Source organism: Herpailurus yagouaroundi, unplaced genomic scaffold (genome assembly GCF_014898765.1).
Source record: "Herpailurus yagouaroundi ecotype Mexico unplaced genomic scaffold, PumYag 205, whole genome shotgun sequence".
Classification (NCBI taxonomy): Eukaryota; Metazoa; Chordata; class Mammalia; order Carnivora; family Felidae; genus Herpailurus; species Herpailurus yagouaroundi.
In genome coordinates, this window is record NW_024412436.1 from 13,266,597 (window position 1) to 13,284,879 (window position 18,283).

General features: G+C 57.7%; 1 long non-coding RNA gene across 2 annotated transcripts; it reads right to left on the bottom strand.

Annotated features, from left to right (window-relative positions):
• Nucleotides 1–6,028: 6,028 nt before the first annotated feature.
• On the bottom strand, nt 6,029–9,847 carry LOC121014990 (uncharacterized). Of its 2 annotated transcripts, none has more exons than XR_005783556.1 (2): nt 9,640–9,847; nt 6,029–6,952 (listed from the first exon to the last, which is right to left on the bottom strand). It is a non-coding gene; the product is annotated as an uncharacterized LOC121014990 (long non-coding RNA). The 2 variants fall into 2 exon arrangements; XR_005783555.1 differs by lacking the exon at nt 9,640–9,847 and adding an exon at nt 8,150–8,302.
• Between the last annotated feature and the right edge of the window lie 8,436 nt (nt 9,848–18,283).

Below are 18,283 nucleotides of genomic sequence, written 5' to 3' on the forward strand. Positions count from 1 at the left end.
CGGCGGTCCCGGCACCCCCAGCCCACCGGGCTCCAAATGGTCTTCGCAAGGTGGGCTTCCCGCCCCCACCCCCAGATCTGGTCTCCAGGCCAAGCTTTAAGCCCGCCCCGAGCGGAGGACCCCAGTTAGCAGGAACTGCCATCCAGCACGCCAGGCGCAGGGCTGGGTCCTGCGAGCTGGTGGCCAGCACCAGGGCCTGTGGGCGGCGGCTGTGACCGGAAGTCACCGGAAAGAGGCAATAGAAAGGGGGGCTGCTGAGTCGCAGCTGGGGGTGGGGGGTACCCCCCAGTCTGGCGGACAACCAGGCAGGTACATCCCGGCCCATCCACCTGCCTCCCCGCCCCCCTTCATCCAAGCGCGGATCCAAACGAGGACCTCGTGGCAAAGGGACCAGGAGGGCAGAGGGCAGAGCCGGGAGGTCTGGGGCACCCGGAGGCAGCCCGGAGCCTGCTTGGGATTCTCTCTCTCCCTCTCTCTCTCTGCCCCTCCCCCGCTTGCACTCTCTCTGTCTCTCAAAAATAAATAAATATTTAAAAAATTAAAAAACAAAATAAGGCAAAGGTACACCAGCAGTTCCCTTACAGCAAACCATCCCAAACCTCCAGGATAAGCCTAACGTACACGTAGTATATTATTTTTTAATGTCACGTTGGTGTCTTATTTGCTAATATTTTGTCTAGTGGTTTTGCATCTGTATTCCTGAGTGCGATGGGCCCGTCTTTTTCCTTCTGACAAAGTCTTTGGGTTCAGGGTCAGCGTTGGGAGAGGAAGGTACTAGAATCCAGCTTTCATCCCGGCACAGAAATCCCTGGAAGCCAATTGTTTTTTTCTTTTTGTTAATGTTTTTTATTTCTGAGAGAGAGGGGCAGACAGACAGAGCGCAATCAGGGGAGGAACAGAGAGAGAGGGGGAGACACGGAATCCGAAGCAGGCTCCGGGCTCCGAGCCGTCAGCACGGAGCCCGACGCGGGGCTCGGACCCACGAACCGCGAGATCGTGGCCTGAGCCGAAGTCGGACGCTTAACCGACTGGGCCACCCAGGCGCCCCTCTGAAAGCTCATTTTTAATAAACAATCAACAGCAGCTGGTAAGGACGGCTTTGTTTCCCTAAGTCCCTAAAAATCAAGTACTGAAAACTTGTTTGGGGAGCATTTTCTTGGGGGTGGACATCACACTCGGCAAAATGCAGTCATAAAGCGTGTCTTGTTTGTTTGCAAAGATCTGGACGCGTTTCCCCGGCTCTGTTCCCCCAGCACCTTTCCTAGCTGCCGTGATTCCTCCGAGTGGCCGGTGCTGTTCCACACACCCGTGTGACTTTGCCAGCCTGGCAGGGGTCCTGAGAAGTGCCAAAGCTGGCTGGGTGTGACGTGAGGGTTTGGGCAGAGCACGGGACCCGCCGCGTTCCTCGCAAGAAGTTAAGGGCACGGCGAAGTGATCGTAAGCTGTGGGCTCCCGGGTGAGGGCACTCTGGTCATCATTCAGACGGAAATGTCTAGATTTTCTTCCGGGCAGGCAATTCAGCGTGAGGGCATTTTGCCGCCCGGTGGCCACACTCAGGAGCAAGGCGCCCTTGTCACTGCAGGAGGGGCCGGGGCCAGGTCTCCCGGGCAGGGCCCTGCAGGGCCCAGGCACGGCCGGCTCTGCTGTCCCTGGGTCCCCAGTGCCCGGATTCCAGGAAGCCCTCAGGGCAGGGAGGGGTGTAGCTGTGAAGTTCAAGTGCAGGAAGACACCTGACCTGTGCCCTCCCCCCCCCAGCCGTGCATCATGCATCGCTGGCTTTTCTGCTTTCCTCTTGGCCGCACCCAGGCCGGGGCCAGACAGGCTCCCTAATCACCAGATGGGGCCCTGCCCGGGAGGCCCCCGTGATGGCAAAGCCCCGCCAGGCTCCACTTTGCGTGAAACGCAGGGCACCCTGAGGGGTTCCTGGAGGCCAAGGGGGCACCTCATGAGGTGGCCGGCTGCCTACAGAGAATGGGTCCGCGCTTTCTCCTCTCGCCCCCTCTCCTTCCTTCCCCACTGGAAGGAGAGAAGAAAAGAAAGTAGGAAGCGAGAGAGGAAGGGAGGGAGGGAAGGAAATCCGACGGAAGAGAGAAATGTGGACGCGTACAGGCAAGTTTTAAAAAGAGAGAAATGGGGCGCCTGGGGGGCTCAGTCGGTTGAGCATCCGTCGTCGGCTCAGGTCACGATCTTGCAGTTTGTGGGTTCGAGCCCCGCGTCGGGCTCGGTGCTGATGGCTCGGAGCCTGGAGCCTGCTCCGGATTCCGTGTCTCCCTCTCTCTCGCTGCCCCTCTCCCGCTCGCGTTCTATCTGTCTCTCTCTCTCAAAACTAAATAAACATTAAAAAAAAAAATAGGCCTTTTGATTTTTTTGATTTTCTACTGCTGCAAAAACGAACTGTCCCAAAACTTAGTGGCTTGAGCCCATCAACAAAGAAACTCTCTCGTGAATCTGTGGGTTGACTGAGCAGTTCTGCTGGGTTTTCTTCCGCTGCGGTGCGGTGGGGGGGCTGGGCTGGACGATCCGAGGTGACTCACTCACACGTCTGGTGCCTTGGTTGGGGGTGGAGGGAGGCTAGCGTGGGCTTTTATTTTGAGAGAGAAAGAGAGCGTGTGCGTGTGAGGAGGGGAGGGGCAGAGCTAGAGAGAGGGAGACCCAGTATCCCAAGCAGGCTCCAAGCTTCGAGCCGTCAGCCCAGAGCCCGACGCGGGGCTCGATCTCCCAAACCGTGAGCCCGTGATCTGAGGCGAAATCAAGAGTCAGATCGTTAACTGACGGAGCCACCCAGGCGCCCCCAGGTGGGTGCTCTCGCCTGCACACAGCTGGACCCCCACCACCCAGGCAGCTGAGTCCTAAATTCCAAGAGCTCACCAAGGAGGGAAGGAAAGTCGCCAGTTGGCTGCGTGCCCCGTCCCGTCCCCTGCCCCTTATTGGTCACAGCAGCCGCAAGACCAACCCAGGTGGAAGGGGAAGAGAAAGAAACTTCACCGCTCAGTGGGGGAGAGCGACAAAAACCGTGTTACCCTCATTAATCCACTACAAAACGTGAACATATACGTATTAGCTTCTGGTTTTTAAACTGATGAATGGATAAACCAAATATTAAAAGTCACCTCTGTTACAGGGTGCCCGGGGTGGCTCGGTCAGTTGAGCGTCGACCCTTGATTTCGGCTCAGGTCACGATCTCACGGTTTGGGAGTTCGAGCCCCGCATCTGGCTCCTTGCGGACAGTGTAGAGCCGGCTTGGGATTCTCTCTCTCCCTCTCTCCCTGCCCCTCCCCTGCTCATTCTCTTGCTCTCTGTCTCTCCCTCAAAATAAATAAATAGAGAAATTTTTAAATCACCTCTGTTAGTAAAAGTTACCTATGCAGGGAGAGAGAATGGAAGTCAGACTCTTCTGAATAGATCTGGTTATATAGTTTTGACTTTGAATCAATAATTTATAATAATAAACATGGCCATATACCTGAAACTCACATGACACTGTATGTTAATTTCGCTTGAATAAAAAGTAAAAATCAGAAGTTAAAAACAAAACATGAAAAAAAGGCAAGTCTTAACAATCGAAAGCAGGGGTTCCCGGCTGGCTCGGTCAGTGGAGCGTGTGACTCTTGATCTCAGGGTTAGGAGTTCGAGCCCCATGTGGGATGTAGGGATCATTTAAAAAAAATTTTTTTTGATGTTTACTTACTTATTTTTGAGAGACAAGGCACGAGCAGGGGAGGGGCAGAGAGAGAGAGGGAGACACAGAATCCGAAGCAGGCTCCAGGCTCTCAGCTGTCAGCACAGAGCCCGACGCGGGCTCAAACACACGAACCGTGGGATCATGACCTGAGCTGAAGGCGGACGCTCAACCGACTGAGCCACCCAGGTGCCCCTAGAAAACCTTTTTTAATTGAAGACAAAAGGAAAGAAATTCACCTAACTGCAAATCAAGTCACCAGCATAACAACAGAGAGAAAATAATAGTTTCCAATGACTTTCAAATACAGAATTTCGATTATACAGTCCTGGTAGGATATATTCTAAGACAAAACAAACCAGAAAGAAATGTTAGGCCCCACTCAGTAATCCTATTCTTAGCCCAATAGGCACACAGCTATTTTGAAACTATTATAGTTTAATTGTGGAACCAGGCAAATAAGGGATTGTGTTGAAGTCACTAAAAAACAAGTTTTCAGCAAAGAGAAAAGGAAGAAAAGCATAAATTCAACCAAGTTAAGTACAAACTCTGTAATCTTACATGTGAATTGGAAATATCAGTATGAACTCATAATTCTTTGCCTTTCAAAAATATGAGCATAGGGGCGCCTGGGTGGCTCAGTCGGTTAAGCGTCCGACTTCAGCCAGGTCACGATCTCGCGTGATCTCCCGTGATCTCGCGTGAGTTCGAGCCCCGCATCAGGCTCTGGGCTGATGGCTCAGAGCCTGGAGCCTGTTTCCGATTCTGTGTCTCCCTCTCTCTCTGCCCCTCCCCCGTTCATGCTCTGCCTCTCTCTGTCCCAAAAATAAATAAACGTTAAAAAAAATTCAAAAATATGAGCATAAAAACATCGCATTTTGTTACATTTGTATGAATTTCAAAACCGAACAAAGCCTCTGACGTTAGAAGTCAGCTGGGTGGTCTTCTTTGTGAGGGGGTAGTGCCTGGGATGGGAGATTAGGGGGCCTTCCAGGTGCTCCCATCCGTTTCTCAATCCAGATACTGATTACGGAAGTGTCCTCGTTCTATGTGAAAATTCATCAAGCTGAACGTTTATGATCTATTCGCTTCCCTGTAATACGTGCTCGGTTACAATGAAAAGTTTAATTAAAAACAAACAGGGGCGCCTGGGTGGTTCTGTCCTTTAAGCGTCCGCCTTCGGCTCAGGTCATGATCTCTCGGTTCATGGGTTCGAGCCCCATGTTGGGTTCCGTGCCAACAGCTCGGAACCTGGAGACCGCTTCGGATGCTGTCTCTCAATCTCTCGCTCTCGCTCTCACTTGCTCTCTCTCTGCCCCTCCCCCACTCGCACTCTGTCTCTCTCTCTCTCTCTCTCAAAAGTAAATAAACATTTAAAAAAAACAGTCCTTTAAAACAAACAAACAAAACCCCCTGAGCCGAGTGCCATCAGGACTGCAGGTAATGACAACCCCATAGCACTGAGCACGGCTAGTGACCAGATGCAGTTCTCTACACACCATTTCCTCCCAGAGGAACCACGGCTCCTCCGAGAAATGGACAAGTTTAGGTCTGGGGCAGGAAATGCCTAAGAGGAGCGTGGGGTGTCTTGCTGCACCAGAAAAAAAAGGAAGGGCTGAGGTCACATCAAAAAGGCAGAGGAGCCAACCCTGAGACGTACCCACTGACCTAAGCAGAGACCATCTGAAGAACACAAAAGAATAGTAATGGCAGTAGATTGGAGGCATCGCACCGATAGAAATCTGTGTGCCGTAATGTTACCAAAAAGGGGCACCTCGGTGGTTCACTCAGTTGAACATCTGACTCTTGATTTCATCCTAGATCGTGATCCCAGTGTCATGGGATCAAGCACCACATCTGGGCTGAGCATGGAGCCCGCTTAAGATTCTGCCTCTCTCTGTCTCTCACACACACTCTCTAAAAAGATAAAATAAAGGTTACTAAAAACAATAAAAGCCACTGGTCAATATTCAAGGCTAGGGCAGAACCCCTTACTCTGGATACTGACTAAAAGGAGAGAGATCCTTCTTTGTAAAAGGTGATCGTCAGACAACAAATCAGAAGAAATGATAGCCTGGAAAAATCACAAGTCTGCAACCTCTAAGGAAATCATGGATCTGAGCTGCTAAGCCCATCTCGCTGGTACGACCTGAACCCACCTGACAAGACAAACCAGACCCCGCGCCTGGTGCCGGACGAGGTCAAGAGCATACAACACGACCCGTAAGAATCTTCTTGCCTGAAAAATGCAACTGGGACCCAGTGGCCAAGGAGGGGGTCGGGGGAGGCAGGGGTCCACCCGTGTGCAGGCGACAGAGAATTTTAAACCAATAATAAAACCAACACAAAGTCAGTTTGCTTTTTATTATCACCGGGCACCGGCCGCCCCGAGCGACGTCAGTGATAAAATTCCTCTTCCTCCAGGAGGTCTGTCCCCGGTGGTTCTCCAGCCTTCACACACCTCTGCTTGAATAACAGCTTACGGAAAATATGGAACAGGGAGGAATAAGTCACCTGACATCATAAGGCGGCATTCATCGCAGTCCGGAAGACAGAGCATTCTACGGGGCAGACGGCCAGGGGTCTCTAAGTGGGGGAGGGAAAGGAATGGAGGGGTCCAAGGAGACAACCGATGAGCGAATATGCAGGCCTCAGGGGGCGCCGATTGGACAAACCAAGCTGGTTAAAGACCATCCGGTACAGGTCATGAAGTTAACACGCGCTAGGCGCGACAGTGACCCGACGGCTGCGTCTTACACGCGAACATATCAAACCAGTTCAAAATGACCCAGATTCGTTCTGACCCAAACGTCACGGCCTCTAGGATCGGCTTCAAAATTCTCCAGCAAACAAATGAACGCCAGCGAAAGCGGGCGGAACCGAGCGAACAAGATGGGCCGTGACTTGGGTGATGGATACACAGGGATTCCTCACAATCCTGTCCCTTTCTTTCTGGCTCCTGTTTTCTCATAAGCAAAGAGAAGCAACGTACGTACAGGAGTAAGTGGCGTGGTGTCCTCGCTGCCGTCATCACCGTCAGACCCCGGGCTGGGGCTCCGATGCGAAGCAAGCGGCATTTAATTGGGAGGGAGTGGCAAGAGCCAGCTCAGGTGTGGCCCGGTGGTCACCCCGGGGAGCTGAAGAAAATGTCACCGCAAACAGGTGGCACGTGATCTAGGCACAGGGCTGGCGTCAGGAGCTAAGGCAACAGTCGGACATCCTTGGGGACGGCCACGTGGTCTCAGGCCTCAGGGAACAGGGAGACCCAGGGGGCTAGGGACAAAACAAGGGGCTGGTAAGAGTGAGGAGAGCCTCCCTCCACGGGACCGTGACACGAGTCATAAACACATCATCACCGACTCAGGTTACAAGGGGGCCCTGAGCTCAGGAACAGGGGGCGGGTTCCAGGGTCTGGATCCAGGTTTGGTGGGGGGGGGGGGTTCCCTGCAGTGACGCCCAAAGTGGGGCTAAGCTCTAGGCATCCCCCCACCCGGGACACGACCGCGCAGCCCCAGAGGCCCGGGCACAGGGGGAGCCCACGGAGGGGGTGGCCTGAATACCGATGGTTCTCGCCGGGAGACTGCAAAGGGGCCTAAAGGCAGATCTGTGTCGCCCAGCGCTGGGCAGGACGGCCAGCACCAAAGACACCCCCGCCCCCCAGGCGCATGCTTGCCAACTGCAGGCCTATTTCAAAAGCAGTGATAAGGGGCCACCCGCTGCTTGGTTGCTCCAGCTTGACTGATGGTTAGGGAGCGGGGTTCCTGTCACACGGCCCTCCATCCGCCCATCTCCCTCTCTTTTCTCACTCCTCCCGTCTGCCATCTGTATCTGAGAATGTGCGTGCGTGTATGTGTGTGTGTACGCGTGCGTGCCTGCACACGTGTGTGGGTGTGGGTGTGCACGCTCATGTGCAATGAGCTTGTGCGCAGTGCATGCTCCTGTGCGTGTGTGCCATGCGTGCGTGCACGTGTATGGGCATGCGTGTGCCATGTGCTTGTGTGTGCGTGCACACGAGTGTGCACGCTGTGTGCACGTGCACTTATGTGCATATGTGTGCATGTGCATGCTGTGCGCGCGTGTGAGTGTGCTTTGTGTGTGCCCGCTGCGTGCGTGCACACTCGTGTGCGTGCCATGTGTGCGTGTGCATGCTGTGTGTGCACACTCATGTTCATGCTGCGTGCGTGTGCACACTCATGTGCATGTGCGTGTGCATGCATGCTGCGTGCACGCACACTCGTGTGCGTGCTGTGTGTGCTTGTGCGCGCGCTTGTGTGTGCACGCGTGCGTGCTTGCGTGTGTGTGCGTGCACGCGTGCGTGTGTGTGGTCATGCGTGTGTGTGCACGCACGCTCACGTTGCTGGTGTGTGTGTGTGCACTTACACACGTGCACGTGTCTGCGTGAAGGTGCGTGTCGGAGTCAGGGGAGGTAGCATGTCGGTCTCACACGCCCTCTTCTTTCACCGTCCTGACCTTTTTATCCCCATCCCCACTTCTGTGCGAAAGACCCTGCTGTCCCCTTCGAGAACCTTCCTGGTCCGGGCTTTGCCTGGGGCGGGAGCGGGTCAGGAAGCAGCGTATCTTGAGCTCACTGCTGGGGCTGAACCAGGGAGGAAAGGAGGGACCGGTGGGCTGGCCCAAGTGACACTCCTGTCCCCCGAGGTCCTTCCTCTCCTCCCCCCCGCACCCCCAGCCCCACCCCCGCTCCCCGTGCAGGGCTGATACCCTCCTCTGAGGAGGGCTTTACACTGTCCCTCCCGCACAACAGCAGGGTGGGTGTCAGGAGCTGCTTGCCATGTGAACGAAAGCCCACTTAGGAACCGCATCCTGCCGTCTCTCCCCCGCCCCCTGCACCCCAGCTGCCTGCACGGGCCAGCGAGGTCCTCTTCTTGGGGACAGAGGGGTGACCTTGCCCCAGCCTCCGCGGAACCCTCCCCCCCAATCTCTTACAGCCTGCTCAGGATCATTCTGAGACACCTCGGCGTCTTCACTCCATGGAGACGCTTTAATTCGTTCCAGAGCTGCTAATTAAAGGGAGAGCTGCTGTGCGCGGGTTGGGGGCTGGGGGGGGGGCGGAGGGGACTCCCAGCAAGCTGGGGTCCGGGTGCTGTGTGAGCCGCGGCCGGGCCGTGCTGGGGGGGGGGGGAGGATGGTTAGGGACAGGCCACGAAACAGACGCAGCTCCAAAGACCCCTCTGATGCTCACGTGTGGCTGTTTGGTTGTCCTGATGAGAAGACACCCGAGCCTCATCATGACTGGCGGGCCAGCTCACAGACAAATGACGGACACACTCCTGACGTCTCTACGGAGATGCTTTCAGACTTCCATGCGGATTGAAGGATGGCCCCAGGGGACAGTGAAAGGCCAGTGGGGGCCTGGCTGTGGCCCCAGTGGCATTAATTGGCCTTTTAAGACCCTGGTAGCTTTGGGCCCCTCAGCTCGCCAGCCCTGTGAGAGTCCCCAGCTTACACCTGCAGACTCACCCCAGCCTCACAGCCTGCCCGGTTGGGGGGCGGGGAGACATGAAGAAGGGGCTTTGGCGAGAGAAGGGGCTGGAACTGAGGAGGGGACACAGAAAGGGGTGGGGGAACCCGGGAAGGTGTCTCTGGTCACTTGGGCGGGGGCTCGCCCGGAAATGCAAAGCCCCCCCGAGAACGTTCCCAAGGCCCCGGGACCTGCCCTCCCTCTCTGCCCACCTCCCTCGGGAAGGCCAACCTTCCAGCGAGCCGTGCCCACCCCCCCACCCCCATTCCCAGGCAGGAGCACCTGTGTGGAGACCTGGAGTGAGTCACGGCCCCTCTCCACGCACCTCTGGGCTGGTTGGGGGGTTGGGTGGAATAAGGTAACGGATCCCTTCGCAGGGCAGAGGGCCTGGCCCGGACGTGCCGCGACCTCCTCCCTGCCCCCGGGGGTGCCCGCACGGCCCTCCCCAGCCAGCCGCCTTCCCTGCTCCCCCAGACACCTGGCTGGCCTGGCGGTGCCCTCCACGCCCGCTGCACTTGTTCTGCCCGTGGGCTCCGCCCGCGCACATCCAGGAGCAGAGATCATCAAAGCCTGCCTTTGCTCGATGCCCTCCTCCGCCTCCCCCTCCCCGACGGCAGGGGCGGGAGCCGATCTGCCCTGTTGGCTGCCGCACGTGCACCAGGCACCCTCCAAAGAAGGGAGCGGGTGAATGTGCTGCCTCCACGCCTGAGCACCCCAGCTTCCCCTGCCTGCACCCCCTTTCTTCCAAGGTCGTCAGCTCTCCAGAGTCCCCCCGCCTGCCTCTGGAGGCCTTCCCTGAGCCGCCCCACCCCGCTCGGAGTCCCCCTTGGCTCTCACCCTGTGGGACCAGGGTTCAGTGGGCACGCTTCCCCCGCGCATTCAGGACGTCAGCCCCAGGGCCCACGTTCCAGACACAGAGGTTCAAAGAAAAGCAAACGCCACGCACACAATTGGCGCGGAGCGGGGAAAACATCTCTTTCTCAAAGCCTCCAGCCCACAGAACTCCCCTAGTCCCTTCCGGGGACCACAGATGCTCCGCGACAGTCGAGATCTGTCTTCCAGAAGCAGGAACTGGGGAGTATTTCTGGCCCAATTAAGCTTTAGTGCTTGACAAGAAGCAAATGCAGCCTGGTCTCTTTCCACGCCTAATGTGCGAAACATACGGGCTCCGCGCATCTGGGCGTCTCGCCCGCCTTCCAGCACCTGCCGCCCACCCGGGACCGAGCGTGAGCACAGGTCACAGGTGGGCGTGCACGCCTGACACAGGCGTCCCTAAAGGGATGGGGTCTGCTGCGGCATCAGCGTCAGGCAGTGTATACAAATCCTGATCTACAAATTACCAGCATTAGAAATCAAGGGGCGTCTGGGCGGCTCAGTTGGTTAAATGGCCCCCTTTGGTTCAAGTCACAGTCTTAAGGTTTGTGAGTTCGAACCACACATCGGGCTCTAAGCTGACAGTGCAGAGCCTACTTGGGATTCTCTCTCTCTCTCTCTCTACCCCTCCCCCACTTATTATCTCTCTCTCTCTCTCTCTCTCGCTCTCAAAAAATGAATAACCATTAAAAATTTTTTCAGAAGAGAAAATCGAGCAGTTATCTCCATTTCAAAGGTATGAGAACTCTAACTGCTTGTTATGGTCACCAGCGGCCTCTCGGGCTTGTGCGTGAGAACCGCGCCGCGGGGCTGAGGTGAAAACTTCCAGGCAGGACAGATCGTTCGTCATCAGTTTCGGCCGGGATCGGAGCTGGAGTCGTGATGTCTGGTGGAACAAAGGATCGGAGGGTAGATGCGAAGACAGATTGGTGGTCTGTTTCAGTACACACGCCTGCAAAGCTCTGAAAGAAGGCAGCCCGGATCTACCCGCTCTAATACAAGCGGCCCCTGAAACAGACCCCGTTTAGTGCCGCGAGCGTCTGGCTGTACTTAAAAAGGAAGCCTCTAGCAGGGGGCTGGTCCTCCGGGCTGGACCCACCCTGCCCTGATCCCCGGAGGCCTGACCGTCCGGAAGGGTGAGAGGCAGCTTGGACCATCAGAGCGAAGTTACTTAGAATAATATTAGGCTCCAGTGCCTAATTGAGCACTTTAATTAATTGAGTCGCCATTAATTGAGCACTTACTGTATGCCAGGTGCTTTACAGACTTCCAACATACCGACCTCACGGATCCCCAGTGAGAAGCGTGTTTAGCCTTGTGTACCCGATGAGGCAACCAAGGCTCAGAGGGGGTAAGCAACTTTCCCAAGGTCACACAGCCCGTGACGCAGCCAGCTGTCAAACCAGGACAGTGCGATGTCAGAGCCTGAGGTCTTGACCGCTACCTCTCCCCTCCGTTCCCCCCCACCTCCTCTCAGCAAGAGCAAACAGGGGGCGCCTGGGGGGCTCAGGCGGTTAAGCGGCTGACCCTCGATTTCCGCACAGGTCGTGATCTCACAGTGTGTGAGCTCGAGCCCCTACGATCGAGACCCGTTTTTCTATCCAACCGTCATTCGGCGGGACCAGCCGGGGCTGCTGACCAGCTGGTTTGCACTGTGCGGCTGTGCCTGTGGATAAAATGCTGAAACCCGTTCCCACCGTGGGCAAGGATCCGCTGTCCTGATGCTTGCCTCCTCGGCCCATCACCCCGACCTCTCAGGAGCACCCCCCCCCCGGTAGGGCAACACCCAAGCCTGCCCGGACCCCCGCGGGACCCTGGTGAATCAGGCTGGCTGGAGGAAGGGCCCAGGGCCGGGGGGCCACCGTGGCCCAGAAGGGACCAGAAGCTCGGGAAGTCAACGCTGGAGAGTTGGCCCTGAGTGGAGCGGAGCGAGGTGAGGCCAGAGCGGGAGATGAGCCTCAAAGACAGAGGCTGGAAGAATAAGGACGATGTGGTTAGAGGCTTAGGAGGGGGCCCGGAGCTGGGATTCCAGTCTAACGACGCCAGTAGCATAAGGGAGCCTGCGGCCTGTTTCCCGGGGTCCTGGTGTGCGGCCCGCGGGCCCTGACACGGGGTGGGTGGAGGCCCAGGGCCGACCCGGGAGAAGCAGTTCTGTGGAGGCTTGACTGAGGAAAAGGTCAGTGCCGGTCCCTCTCCTGCCCCCGAGCCCCCGCTGTGTCTGCACGGGGCTCCCGTCCCCGCGCTCTGACCGTGGGCACCGGAGCCCGTTGAGGACAACTCAGCCCGTAGCCTCCACCCTCCCGGGCCTCCCCTGCGCTGCGTGCGGTTCAGTGGCGTTTTTATTACAGTTGGAATCAAACAAGTCAGAGACAGCTCCAGAGGGCAGGGTGTCCCGCAGAATCCAGTGGGGCCCAGGCACGACCCCTCTCGCCCCTTCTCTCTGAGCCTTCCTCCCTGCTGTGCCCACCCAGACAGCTTCACTGCTCTCAGGGCCGCCAGGGGGCTCAGCAGGGTTTAAACCCAGGGTCCCCTTCCCTACCACCAAAGCATCGCGACGAGGTGGGGCTTGGGGTTCCCTCCCCGCTGCCTTAGAAGGCTGAGCGAGGCCCAAGGAGGCTGAGAGCCAGAGGCTGGGGGGCTGGGCCCTGACCAAGCCATCGGGACCCACCTTGTCTCCTCTCCAGCCCCGTATGGTCTGGTGAGTCGCCCCACTTTCTCCTCTGTAAACTGCGGATAAAAACTCCTGCAGGGGGGTGGCGGGAGGGTCGGATGAACTCGGTCAGGGGCCGCTGTCTCCAGGGGCCTCTGCTTGGGCTGAGTCCGTCCGCACTCGTGTGCCTGTTATGTTTTACTTCTACGTCTAGCGCGTGACCTCTCTGTCTCCATACATTTTCCCTTCTGCTGGAATCTCCTTCCGAGTCTGAGCTCAGACCCCTGCAAGGTGGGCCCAGGCAGCAGCCGGGGACGGACTCGGGTTCAGGACCCGGGACACATCCACACAGACCGGCGGGACCAGCCCTTCCCGGATAACAGACGCTTCGTCAGGGCTCGCGATGCCCCAGACCCAATGAACACCGCAGACTTAGAGCAGGCTTGCAAATGAAATCCCATTGCTGGCTCCACAGGGCATATCCTGCCCCCAGGGCCGTGTGCTGGGAGAGGCAGACATCAGGCTTGTCTGGCACCCGGGGCTTCCGCGTGTGCTGCGTCAGGTGACAGGCACGCCCATAGGTTCATTCCAGCCTTGTTCGGCTTCAGCGACAGCCTCGGTGTTTGCACAGGAGCCTGGCAGTCAAGGCATGGGACCCCACTCCTGCCACGAAGGAGCACGAGTCACTCCTCGGGAGGCAGCGAGGTGGCAGGTGACGTGGGGAGAGACTGAGGCGGGCCTGACTTGGCTCTGGGTCTGCCGCTTACCAGCTGTGTGATCCTGGCCGACCCGGTCAGCCTCTCTGAGCCTTGGTTCGTCGTCTGCTTGATGGGGAAGACCCGCCTTGAGGGCCGATGGCGAGATGAAAGGAGATAATGTCTGCAACGCACCTGCTCGGCAGAGGCTCGTTCTCCCCCCCACCCCCACCCCCGCCCAGCTCATCCAGACGGTCAGTAACCAGCACGCGTGTCTGGTTCCCAGCAGACGACGGTGTGTGTCTCCCTCGAGAGCCGATGAGGGGTCAAAGCCAGTCCCTGCCCCAGGAAAGGTCCTGGGGGAGGCGGGGGGGGGGGGGCACAATTTGAGTTCAAGCCCTGTTGGTGGAAGAGACTCTCCGGTATTCCTTGCCTCCAGGTCTTGTGTTCACCTGACGTCACCTCCGGGCCCTTGCGTGAGAATCAGTCCCGCCCCCCGCTGTCACAGGGGCCCTGACTGTCCGCCTTGCGGGTATTCCAGCTCAGATTCCAGGACACTCGGCTCGTCCCCTTGGCCCTCCCTCTTTCTGTAACTCAGTCCCCAGAACCGTCTTGCCACAGTCTGCCTCGGTATCCCCATCTGAGCCATGCCCTGGGACTAGGTATCTTACCTTCCCCAAAACTCAGACCCCAGTCATTGAGCCAAACCCCACTCCCGGAAGACAAAGTTCCCCAAGGTCAACCGCATGTGCCTGTTGTCCCAGATGTCCACCTCCCTGGGACGGCGGGGTGCCTATGGGCTGCCCACTCCTCCTTCCCCCTCCCCCCCCAGAGCTGTCTGAGCTCAGCCCCTGCTCGGAGCCCTCAGGGGATGCCGGAGAGGCCCCGGAGCCCCAGCCGGTAGCACAAGACGCGTCTACAGGTCCTTGTCCTCTCTTCCTCCAAATCCCCCCCCCACCAAGAGGAAAGCAAATGCATTCTTTGAAAGTAAACCCAAAGCCTAGGAGAAAATGAGATGCGATAATTATAGACAGGAGATTTCAACAAAGTTTACAGAAGACGGAAAGCAGATGGAGAAAGAAAGTTGGCAGAGGGGGCTGTAAACTGAAGCTCCGGCGAGGCAGGTTCCAGATGAGAAGCAAACCCATTTGCCTGCAGAAAACCAGACACACTCGGGACGGGGAGGCAACAGGTGCAGAGAGCAGTGGTCGGGTGTGGGGTGGAAAAAGGGGGTGGGGGGCTCGTGTGGAAGCTCGAGCTGGACCCCAGAGTCCCTCCCCTGCCACGCACCGGGGCGAGAAGCCCAAAGCTTGGTCTCTGGAGGAGCTTGGGGATCCCAGGCCGAGCGTGGAGGGGAGGAAGGTTCAGGAATGCAGTGCTGAAACTTCATGGTGGATTTCCGATTCCCGTCCTCCGCTCCTGCCAAGGCACCCTGTCCCCGGGCAGGCAGATAGAGGCTTCTCCTCTCTGGTAGTTGAAGTGCCCCCGGAGAGAAAGATCCCGGAAGACCAGCAGCCCCCACGCATTCAGAGCCTGCGGTGGCTTCACAGAGCTTCTCTGAAAGGTGAGCAGACAGCCACGGGCTAACAGATATTCATCATCTCACAGTTTCGCTGGGTCAGGGGGCTGAGCGTGGGCCGTCTGCAGCCCCATTCGGGCCCAGACCAAAGCAGCCGGGCTGTGTCCTCATCCGCAGGCTCGACCTAGGAAGAATCTTCTTCCAGACTCGCTCGGGTTGTCAGCAGAAGCATCTCCCTGTGGTTGCGTGACTGAGAGTCCCAGCTCCTTACTGCCGTCAGACCTACGGGCTACAGAGAGTCCCCAAAAGCCACCACGGTTCCCTGCCGCATGGGCTTCTCCACCTCGGCCGCGGCCTCTGTCAAGCCCACGGGGACGGCCTCTGGTCCTGCTAAGAAGGAGCCTCATCCAACAGTAAGTGGCAGTAACCCCCCATCGCCTTTGCCACACTCAAGGGGGGGTGAACGCCAGCAGACCGGGATCAGTGGGGTCACCCTAAATTCTATCCGCTCACTCCCCTCAGGCCTCTGCCAGCGCTTGTCGTGGTCGGCCGGGACTTCCCCCCAGCACTCTGGGACACTGGGACACACAGACATCTTTTGTCCCCCTGTTTTGATTACTGATAGCAAATGCCAGGCGGACTCATCTGCCCCTCATTTTTTTGCACTTAATAGATGCCGAGATCATTTTTACATTGGTTCATAAAGAGATTCTTCATTGTTTTCCCGCCGCTGGGGAAGCCATTCCCAGCCCTTTCCTACTGCAAATATCTCCAGGGGAGGCCGTTGTGCAACTACAGCTGCCTCTGGGGAGTGGGACAGGAAAGGGCAGGATCCACTGTGACCATTATAAGCTTTTGTAAGTACTTGATCTTGACTCTGTACACACAGTACTTCGATAACTATAATAAGGACCATGGGATCTCCTCGGGGGGGGGGGGGGGAAGGCTGGCTACACGGGGAGGCCCTCCTGCTCTCACCACCATTAGCACAGGCTTCCAAGTCACCGTGAACTGTCACCCGCCCCCCCACACCCCCCACCAAGCCTCTTTCTTCTCCAGGGCTCAACATTTATTGAGCATTAGCTATGTGCCAGGCGCTTGGAGGCTGGGACGCAAGGGGGAAAGAACGCTTCTCTTTGTAGGCAAAATGTCCCACGTGTCCCTCTTAATACGTGAAGCCAAAACACTAACACAGTCCCCGAGTGTCCAAGGGGGGGGGGGCGAGACCCTGTGATCCTCCACCTGCCGCCCGGCTCTGTCCCAGGTGGATGACAGACAGAGTGTAGTGTTTGTAGCAGTGAGGCAGGTACACGACATTTTCACTGGGTAACAACACCACACCTTGCCGCTCAGTGTTCTGTCCCCGTCCTCCCACAGCAATGCTGCCTGATGTCACCATCGGGGATGTTTACTGAGTGCCCTCCTGTGATTAGACCGTGTAATCCTCACGAGACAGCAACCCGACAAGACAGTATCGCTGCTATACCTTCTTTATAGATGAGGAAACTAGACCTCTGGACAGCGCCAGCGATCTGCCTGCAGTCACACAGCTAACGAGCGGCAGAGCCGGTATTTAAACCTGTGTCTGCTCATCTCCAGGCTCTTAATCTCAGCACCGTGGGGTTTGTCCCATAAATGCACAGCAAAAACATATTTTCCATTTTCCTTCTGGAGAGCACTGGCCCTCTTGATGACCCACGCTGACGTCCGTCCAATGACCACAACTGACTGGGTGTGGTCTCTCTACATGTACAGATCCACTCAATGCCGCTATCCGCCGGCCCACATTTTTTCGGTGTGGCTGAAAGGACTTGAGACCATCCTCAAATGCCTTGCCCAAGTCAAGCAGGCAAGGCCACCTGAGATCCCATCAAGGCTTTCCCTCTAGAGCTTCCCGAGGGGACAAAGCATCGGGGAGCCCAGCAAGCTCCCCGCCCATCCTGTCCCCTGCTTCATCCTTGGCCGCTGGGGTTGGCCTTGCTCAGGGGGCTCTTCTGCCCTCCCAAAAGCCAGATCACAAAGGCAGCTGCTCGCTGGGAAGTGACAGGAGGAGGCAGAGGGTGAGATGAGGGGCATTGCCAAGTGGCGGAAGTGAGATTAAAATGTATCTAGAAGCATCTGGTGCTGGGGAGCCACGCGGGCTCGTTTATCAGCCCAGGACAGCAGCCCAGAGGACGGGCCATTGGGACCGGGGGTCCAGCTCTTATCACACCCTGACTGCTAGAGGCGCAGGCGTGGCTCAGGCCCCCACCCCAACAGCTTCTGTCCTTCAGTCAAGTGGACCCCGTGATGCCAGATCTTTCTGTTTGTCAAGGAGGCTGCACTTTGGGACTTTTTTTTTTTTTTTACTGAAATCTCCCAGTTTTTCCATCCTGGCAAGGAATGCAGTGGAAAACACACACACACACACACACACACACACACACACACACACACACACACGTGTGGGTCTGATGGCATCAGCCCGGGGGGCCGCCCTCAGGCTGCACACCATGCCCTGCACAGGGGTCCCTCCCGCCTCCACCTCTGGGGCTTGGGAACCTGGCCTGGCAGTCTGCCATGCCTCCTGCGTGGACCCCACACTCTCCACGAACACAGACCCGGAAGCACCCCAGGGAGGCTGCCCCATCTCCCCCCCACCCCCCCGCTCCCCAGATGAGCCCTGTCACCTACCCAGCTGGCAGAGGGAGAGCCAGGGAGGTGGACAGAGGCACAGCCCGTGCTTGGTGGACAGAGCAGGGGAGCCGGCTGCCCTGGGCCTCTGTCTCCCCTGAACAGAAAAAGGCTTGAGTCACCTTCTGTGATGGGAACCCCAGATCCGGGGCCCCTGGGCTCGGGCCACCTGCCTTTGACAGTGACCGCACTGGCTGCCGTTGTTACCTGGGGTGCGGGGCGGGGGAGGGATGGCGGCAGTTACAACGGATACGCCAAAGCATACACGAAGGACGAGACGCCCAGCTGTAAAGGAGCCCAGAGAAGTCCCACCGCTGTCGTCTGCCCGTCCACGGTCCCCGGGGCAAAGGGACAGAAGTGACCCCCTGCCGGTCCCTGCACCCTGGCTGGACCGGGAGGGAACCTCTCCCTAGAGGCGCAGGTGTCCTCACTGAGGGGTGGGTGCGGCCTCCAAACAGCCTCCAGAACCTTCCCTGGGGTCACTGCCCTCCAAAGCTCTTCCCTGCGAGGACCCTGGAGGCGTCTTCCGGCCCTCCCTGCGGGGGGGGGGGGACATGGGACATCTCCGAGGGGCGGCGGAGTACCTCTGGTGTTGTTTCTGCGGGCTTCACCGGCCCTGGAGGGGAGGAGGTCAAAGGAAAGGGCAGGGGTGGGGGCGGCTGCAAGCCTGAGCCCCTCCCGCTTGCAGCCCCCGCCGTCTGCCTGCAGGAGG